Consider the following 7,026-nt stretch of genomic DNA (forward strand, 5'->3'; position numbering starts at 1 on the left):
ATGCTTTGAATTTGGAAACGGTGACAGATACTTGTGCTGGCTGGTATCAGGGCCAGGAGGTGGAGCCCAGCTCTGCTGGCTGCATTAAGTGGTACCAAGCCTGGGTGCAGCTGACAACGTGTGAGATTCTGGAGGTGTGACATTGGAGAAAGAGGGGACCAAAGTCATCTTAGACTCGAGAAAGCAGGTAACTTAAAAGTTTGTCACTTTTAGAGTTTAAACTTTAGAAAAACTACTTTAATTTTTCTGCCAATCAATCTTAAATTTTAAAAAAATTGTTTTCCCATTAAAAAGAGAAAGGAGAACTTTAATATTCCAGTGCAATTTCCATTCCCATGACATCTACCCCAGGGAAAGACAGAAGAGCTTCAGAATTTTATACTCTTGTTAGTGTGTTTCTGTGTTAGAAAAAAACATGGGCAGTATTTGGTTTATTTAATTTTAGGGGGAAAAAGTAAACACTTTAAATATAGCAAACATCTAAAGAAATGAGACATGTATTCACCTTTTTATTGCTTCCTGCATACAGTAATGACCTGTTCCTCATTTCAGTTCTCCTTCCTTTTAAAAATTACAAAATAGTCTCCTATATATAAAAATGTTAATAAAAAAGGCCAAGCAAACCTATCGTATTGTATGTAATATTTTATATCTTCCATTCTTTCAATGTTTGGTGCCATATTGATGTATGCCAGAAAAGTCTGGTAGCTGGCTGTGATTTGGCCAAACAATCTGTTTATTATCGGAAGCTCATCAACTAACACTTAGGTTTACAGTCATTTTTGTCTAATGATACTGCCTATGAATAGATGGGGAGGGAAAGCTTAAGATGAAGGACTAAACCACAGATTTCACAATGTTTTCTTGGCAAAACAACATGTTGATTTAGCTACTGCACTGGAATCTGCAAACCTTCATTAAGTGTGTTTTTCCTAGGATTACTTTGGCTACCATTTTCTTTCCTGTCTTTGTCTGACAAATCTTTGTCCATAACCAGTGGTCTGAAGTTACTTTAGCTCAGCAAAGCATTTTAGCAGAGCTGAGAGTTTTCCTTAGAATCACACAACTTGATTCCATAGGACTATTTCAGGTCCAGAAACAGTCCCGTTTTAGAGCTCAGAGCAGGTGCTCAAAAGCTTGTTTACAAAGGAGGGGATGACTGGGGTGTTATCTGGGCTGGGATTTTGGGTGCTGCTCCACAGCAGCTGTATCTTCAGCACAGCAGCTGTTCCCACATCCCTCCCTGCCCATCCATGCCCAAGCCTGACACCACTTTCGGACCAGGCAGCAGCATTCGGGCTGGGAATGCTGGGCTAGTGAGTCCCACCAGTGATTCTTGGATAGTAGGGAGCTTTTTTCTGTGCTGTTCTGCTGGGTGCAGAAAGCCTGGAATTTGAGGACAGATTTGCCAGTTGTCCTTCTGGCATCCCATGATTCCTCCATCATCTGAGAGCCAGGTCCTGTCAGTTGGTTTGGAGAGAAATTGCTTTGCACCACAGTGCTGGTAGTGGAGGGGCAGCTGCCTGTGTCTTAGAAAGCACGTGCTGTGCCATCCAGCATTTCTGGCTGCAAGCAGGGGAGGAAAACATTGGTGAACTAACTCTTCCCAGATTAACTTCACTTGATGAGCTTTGTTGATGACCAAAGTAAAGGGATAGCCAAAATTATAAGATAGAAAAACTCATCTAGAGAGTTGCCCAAGCATGGCATGGGCATGAATCTGCAAGGGTGGAGGTCCCTTGTAGCTTTGCAAGCCTTAGATTCCTAAATCTGGCAGAGTGGCATGCACATGCCAGTTCAAAATAATATTTATTTGAAACCTGCCTTGTTTCCTGCTTCATTGGCAGACAAAGCTTTTCTCCAGGGTTGGGGGAAGGATTTATTTAACTTGTAAAATGCCTGAGGGTCTGGGAGATGAAGAGGTGCAATGCTCCTGTCTATTAGTGAGTCCTGGCAATGGCAAACAGTTGGAGGAGCAAGCTGTTAAGTGTGGCTGGAGGGCAGAGCTGGAGTTCTGCAGCAGGGAGCTCTGAGCAGCGTGGCCAGATGGGAAGGCCTGTGGTGTAGGGATGTGTGAAAAACACTGTTGTGAGAAAATACTTAATGAAAACAATTCTGGGGCTGTGGTTGGCTTGAGGTTACGGGGCTGGGTGGAAACATGGCAATAACACCACATCAGCTCAGGGAACTGTTTTTGCAGGTACCTACCTCACTTGTTTGCTAGGCTAGAGATTGCATGTGCCATCTGTCTGCTATTCTGCAAGAACAACTCCCCTCAGCTCTTTGTGTGGCCAAGAAGAACTCAAACAACTTTTATTTCTTCGCGTCTTATTTCTCCCTGAAGAGAAGAACCAGACAAAAACCAGCAGCCTCTGTTTCCTTTGGTTAAGTACTGGTTTTGTGGTGTCTCAATACTATATCGCTGTGAAAAAAGAAATAGTCCAGTGTTTATAGCAGCAGTGATGCAATATTCATTCTTCTCAGCTCTGCAGTTACACTCCCATAGTTGTCTCCCAGGCTTGGGAGATGGGAGATATCAGGCGGAAAAATTATACACACTCTAGCTCTGCAGTTACACTCCCATAGTTGTCTCCCAGGCTTGGGAGATGGGAGATATCAGGCGGAAAAATTAGACACAATCTTTCCAGACAGGAGCTCTATTGGAATGGGCCTTGTTTTGAGACATACACAGTGGTGAACAGCTACTGGGATGAGTGGGAAGAGAGTGGATTTGCATGGGGTAGGAATGTGGGCTGGCCAAGTGAGGAGCGGGGCGTAGAGGGGGACATGCAATACTAATCGTGGGGCCGAATCAGTAAACATGTCACTGGTGTTTTGCCAGGTGGCTTTTGTGCTAAGTCAAGCAGACACTCTGCAATGCCTGTGTCTTCTGGCTGAGCAGGAGTGAGCATGGAGCCCCAGCAGAGAGTCTGCAGGGACCAGCATGGCACTGGGCTGTGGCAAGGCCTGTGCTCATCCTGCCTCCTCACCACTGCACCTGGATGCTCAGGGAAGCACTGCTGGCCTGAGCAAAGGGTTAGGGTGTGCAGCATGCAGGGCCAGAAGAAAGGGGGATCTCCAAAGTCAGCCAGAAGGCAGTGAAAATGGAAAAGATGAATAAGGGGTGTCTGGGGAGAGGGCAGTGCTGGTTTGCCAGGCCCCTTTGTTAATCCAGCACTAGCGCAGCAATCTGTTGCAGATGACATTTCCTGGGACAACTGCCATTTCAAACAGGTGATGGGAAGAGGGGAGGCTGAAAGGGACCAGTCCTGGAAAAGTGCCTTCCACCCAAAATGCTTGTACCTGATGATTATCTCAGCAGGCCAGCTGAAGTCAATGTGACCCACAGGGCTTTTGGCAGGATGATGGTGAAAGTCTGCGCAAAGTCAAGGGAAGGATTTTAGCAAGCTTTGGTGTTTTCTCTCTATTTGAGTGGTCTTTTATTACGTGAAGAGCCTCTGCTCTCAATCCTCATTGAAACCCGAGCCTCTTCTTTTTAATTATATTTCCATACACCTCTTCCTCATCACTTACTGCACCTTAGGGGTTTTCCTGGCATATTCAAAAAGCAAATTCCTCAACAGTTACTGACCTCACTCTTCTGCTCTCCCTCACAAATTTCTATTAACATCACCTTTCCTTTTGCTTAGTACTGACTATTGTTTGCAATCCTGCTGAGTGGCTTTTGTCATGCCATTTTGTGCCTACTTGCCTCAGGATCTGCAATGACATTGTCACTCAACAACACCTCTTTCATTTTGAAGCTTTCTGTCCACTAAAACTTCTTCTAGCAATGTCAGAATCTCTTCTCCGTCCCTGTGCTGAGAAGGATTTGTTTTATTTCTGCTCTGTTCATTGCACAGGTCTTCATAACATTCCCTAATGTTGCTTATTCATTGTCAGTTGTTAGCCTGCACTTGTCCTCATCTCAACTCAAATGTCTACATTTTCTCTTTTATGCAGTAATGCAATCCCATGTTGCATTCATGGGTTTTGGTGTTGTTCACTGATCAACATGGCTCTGTTCTCTCTGATCAGCAATCAGGGTGAGGGACATGGTGCTTAGACCATCTTCTCCCTTTGTATTCTTCTTCAGCTCCTGCTCCCAGTTCCTGCTGCTCATCTTCATCTTTTCCTCCCTTCAGCTCCAGACTGGTTAGGATAAGTGTCCATTACCAGTAAATTGCCACTAAAAGAAATTATGGACTTTCTGACCCATTTAGAGGGCACACTGCATTGTTGAAATGTGTCTGAAAAGTGCCTGATGGTAGTTCAACAACACCAGAAGAACACATCCACATTGGTGGATGCATGCCAATATTTCCATGCAGCCTTCTAATTTTAGGTTTTAACCTTTCCAGTGCCCTGAAGATGCCTTCAGAATATCCAGAATCACTGACCTCTTTGGAAAATATTGGCCTAAATGCTTTGCAAGTACTTTACATTGTTAAAAAAGTATTAACAAAGATTTATAGAAATTAGTAATCGTTAATAATTAGCTTCAGCTTCTCAGGGAACATGCAACTGCTTATTTTCAGAGAAATGCTTGGCCCAGCTTGAGAAAGAACAGCCAATCCCTCTGCTAGCAGAGGAATGAAGACCAATAGGATGTAGTGGCAACTCAAGTATCCTTAATTTCAGACATCCTTGGTGACGTTGGTTTTCAGAACTGGAAGTGCCTGGATGTGACTGCATGCATACAGGTGCACATTATGAAACAATTGATTGCTCAATGAGTATTTTTAATTAGTATTTTCCTTTTAAATGCTCCATTTACCCCCATCACATAAGGCATTTTTGTCATGTGCAGTTTTTATTGGAGTGAACACACTCCCTTCAGATAGCTCCTCCAAGTCAATTTGGAGATATCTTGATCCTCTTTTGTTTTTTTCTTTCCCATGATTCATTCCTTTCATCCTGCTTCTGTTTTCTGACATGAACTCTACATAGTCATATTGACCCCAAGATTTCCAGACTCAAAGGACTGGGGCAGAGGAGAGGATATATCAGATAAGAGGTCTATTTTAAGCAAACATTTTTCTTAGATCTTATACTTATCAGATTTAATGTCTTTGTAACGTATAAAGCTTCAGGTTATTCATCTTTTTTATATTCAGTGGGGGAAATAAGTTATTGCAATGCAGCTGTACTATACAAGGTGAACTGTCTGCTGATACTCTCTTTTCTGTTTATGTTGTTTAGGGTCTTTCCTGCTTTTCCAGCCAGACAATGAAAAATGGACTGAATGGGCTCACTTCTAATTAAATCTGTTAAGCAGTTCTGAGTTTTAGCTCAGAAGGAAAATGGCTGGAGGTTTCAATTTTTTAAGATCTTTGTAAAAACAATTTACATGCCAAAATCAATTGACATTTTCAATCTAATTTCAGAAACGTAGCCTTTTAATTAGTAATTTAAACTGTTTTGCAAAGCTGCAACTTACCTGACCCCAGAGAAAAGCAGGGCTCATTTAGCCCATGAAAATACGAGAATGGTTTGCTTCAGGGAGGATCATCCTGGAGTCCTGAGCACATGCTGCTCTTCTAATAGCTTCAGGGAAGGAGCACTGTCAGCTTCTGCAAAGAGCACAAGGCTGCTAAGGTTCCCTGGGGGAATGAAGGAAGCCAAAGGAGGAATATCCTGAGCTCAGAAGGTTGTGTAGGTTCACTGAAAGTTAAAGATACAGTATGCCTGGGATTGAGATCTGACATTTGGGAGAGCAAACTAGGTGGCAGCTAATAGAAGAATTGATCTTTCTTCCTTCCTCTCGGCAGCAGGAGCAGGAGGAAGAGGCCCTCCTTCTAGGAAGGAGAGCGCAGCCAGTTACCTGCCTACATCAGCTCCATGGCCTTGCATAAGGCTTCGTTAAGTACCTGGTAATGAACTTAATTTATGGATGTGCCTGCCCTTGCCTCGCTGCTCTACATTATGGACTTGCGAGTTTGCTTATGCTAAAGGGCAGAGCAAAAAATAAATTTCCATACTCCCAGGCATGTTCCATCAGCCTGTGTTGGAGCATGGGCTGGTGTCCAAATAGTTTGGATATGAAGTGAATTTGGACTCCAGGACAGGCTCAGACCTGCTCTTGAAATTGCACAGCGATGACACCAGGGTCCTGCTTTTATATTTGCAGTTGACTGGCTGCCACCACTGCGACCTCCAGCTGCCACAGCCGTGCTCTGTGCATCCCAGCTTCCAGCTCAGGTTGCCTTTCTGCGGGTAGCAGGGAAAGGGGCTCCACTCCTGCCTGGCTGTGGAACAGGAACTGGCAAAAAGGTTTGTCAGCTGGAAATTCGGTATCAACGAGGTGAAGCTGTAGCTCAGGCAAAGATCCTATTTCGATATATTTTTTGTGTGAAATAGTTTCGATTTGGCTCACGTAGCCTGAAAAACTAGAGAGACCTGGTGTTTCTTTAACCTGGCAGGTGGCTCTTGTTGGGGGTTTGGGCTTGGGCTCCCCAGAGCAGGCACAAAGGAACTGTGTCTGTGAAAGGTGCCACTCAACGCACCTCCCCCTCCCCTGCGTGCTGGGGATGCGGGACCGGTCAGGAATCCCGGGGTCCCCGTGTTTCCTCCCAGTCGCGGTGAAGGGCAGGCGAACGGTGGGAGCTCGCAGCGACAAGAGATGCAGGCGGGCAGCGCTGCCGGGGCGCTCATCCCTGCCGTGTCCTCTTGCCGTTTGTCCCCGGTTCTCCCGGGACGCTGCCGCAGAGAGGATCTCTGGCAGCCCCGGGAACAAAAATGCACCACCACTTCTTCAGCCAAGAAATATTTTGCTCTTCAGCATTTTTGCCTTTTTTATTTTTTTAAGAGAACATGCACTTGCTTTTCTGAAGAATTCGTAGTAGCTGAAATAATTTCATTTGTCCAAATAATTTGTCTTATTGCATTCAGGCAAAGAAACCCCCCCAAAAAACCCAAAACCAACCAACCCAGTAAGCCCTTTGCTTCCCTGGAAATTTTCCAGCGTTTATCTGGAAGCCAAATGCCTGAAAACAACAACAACAACAAAAAAATATTCTGGCTGAA

The sequence above is a fragment of the Chaetura pelagica genome, unplaced genomic scaffold, assembly GCF_000747805.2.
Source record: "Chaetura pelagica isolate M959 unplaced genomic scaffold, ChaPel_1.0 scaffold264, whole genome shotgun sequence".
NCBI lineage: Eukaryota > Metazoa > Chordata > Aves > Apodiformes > Apodidae > Chaetura > Chaetura pelagica.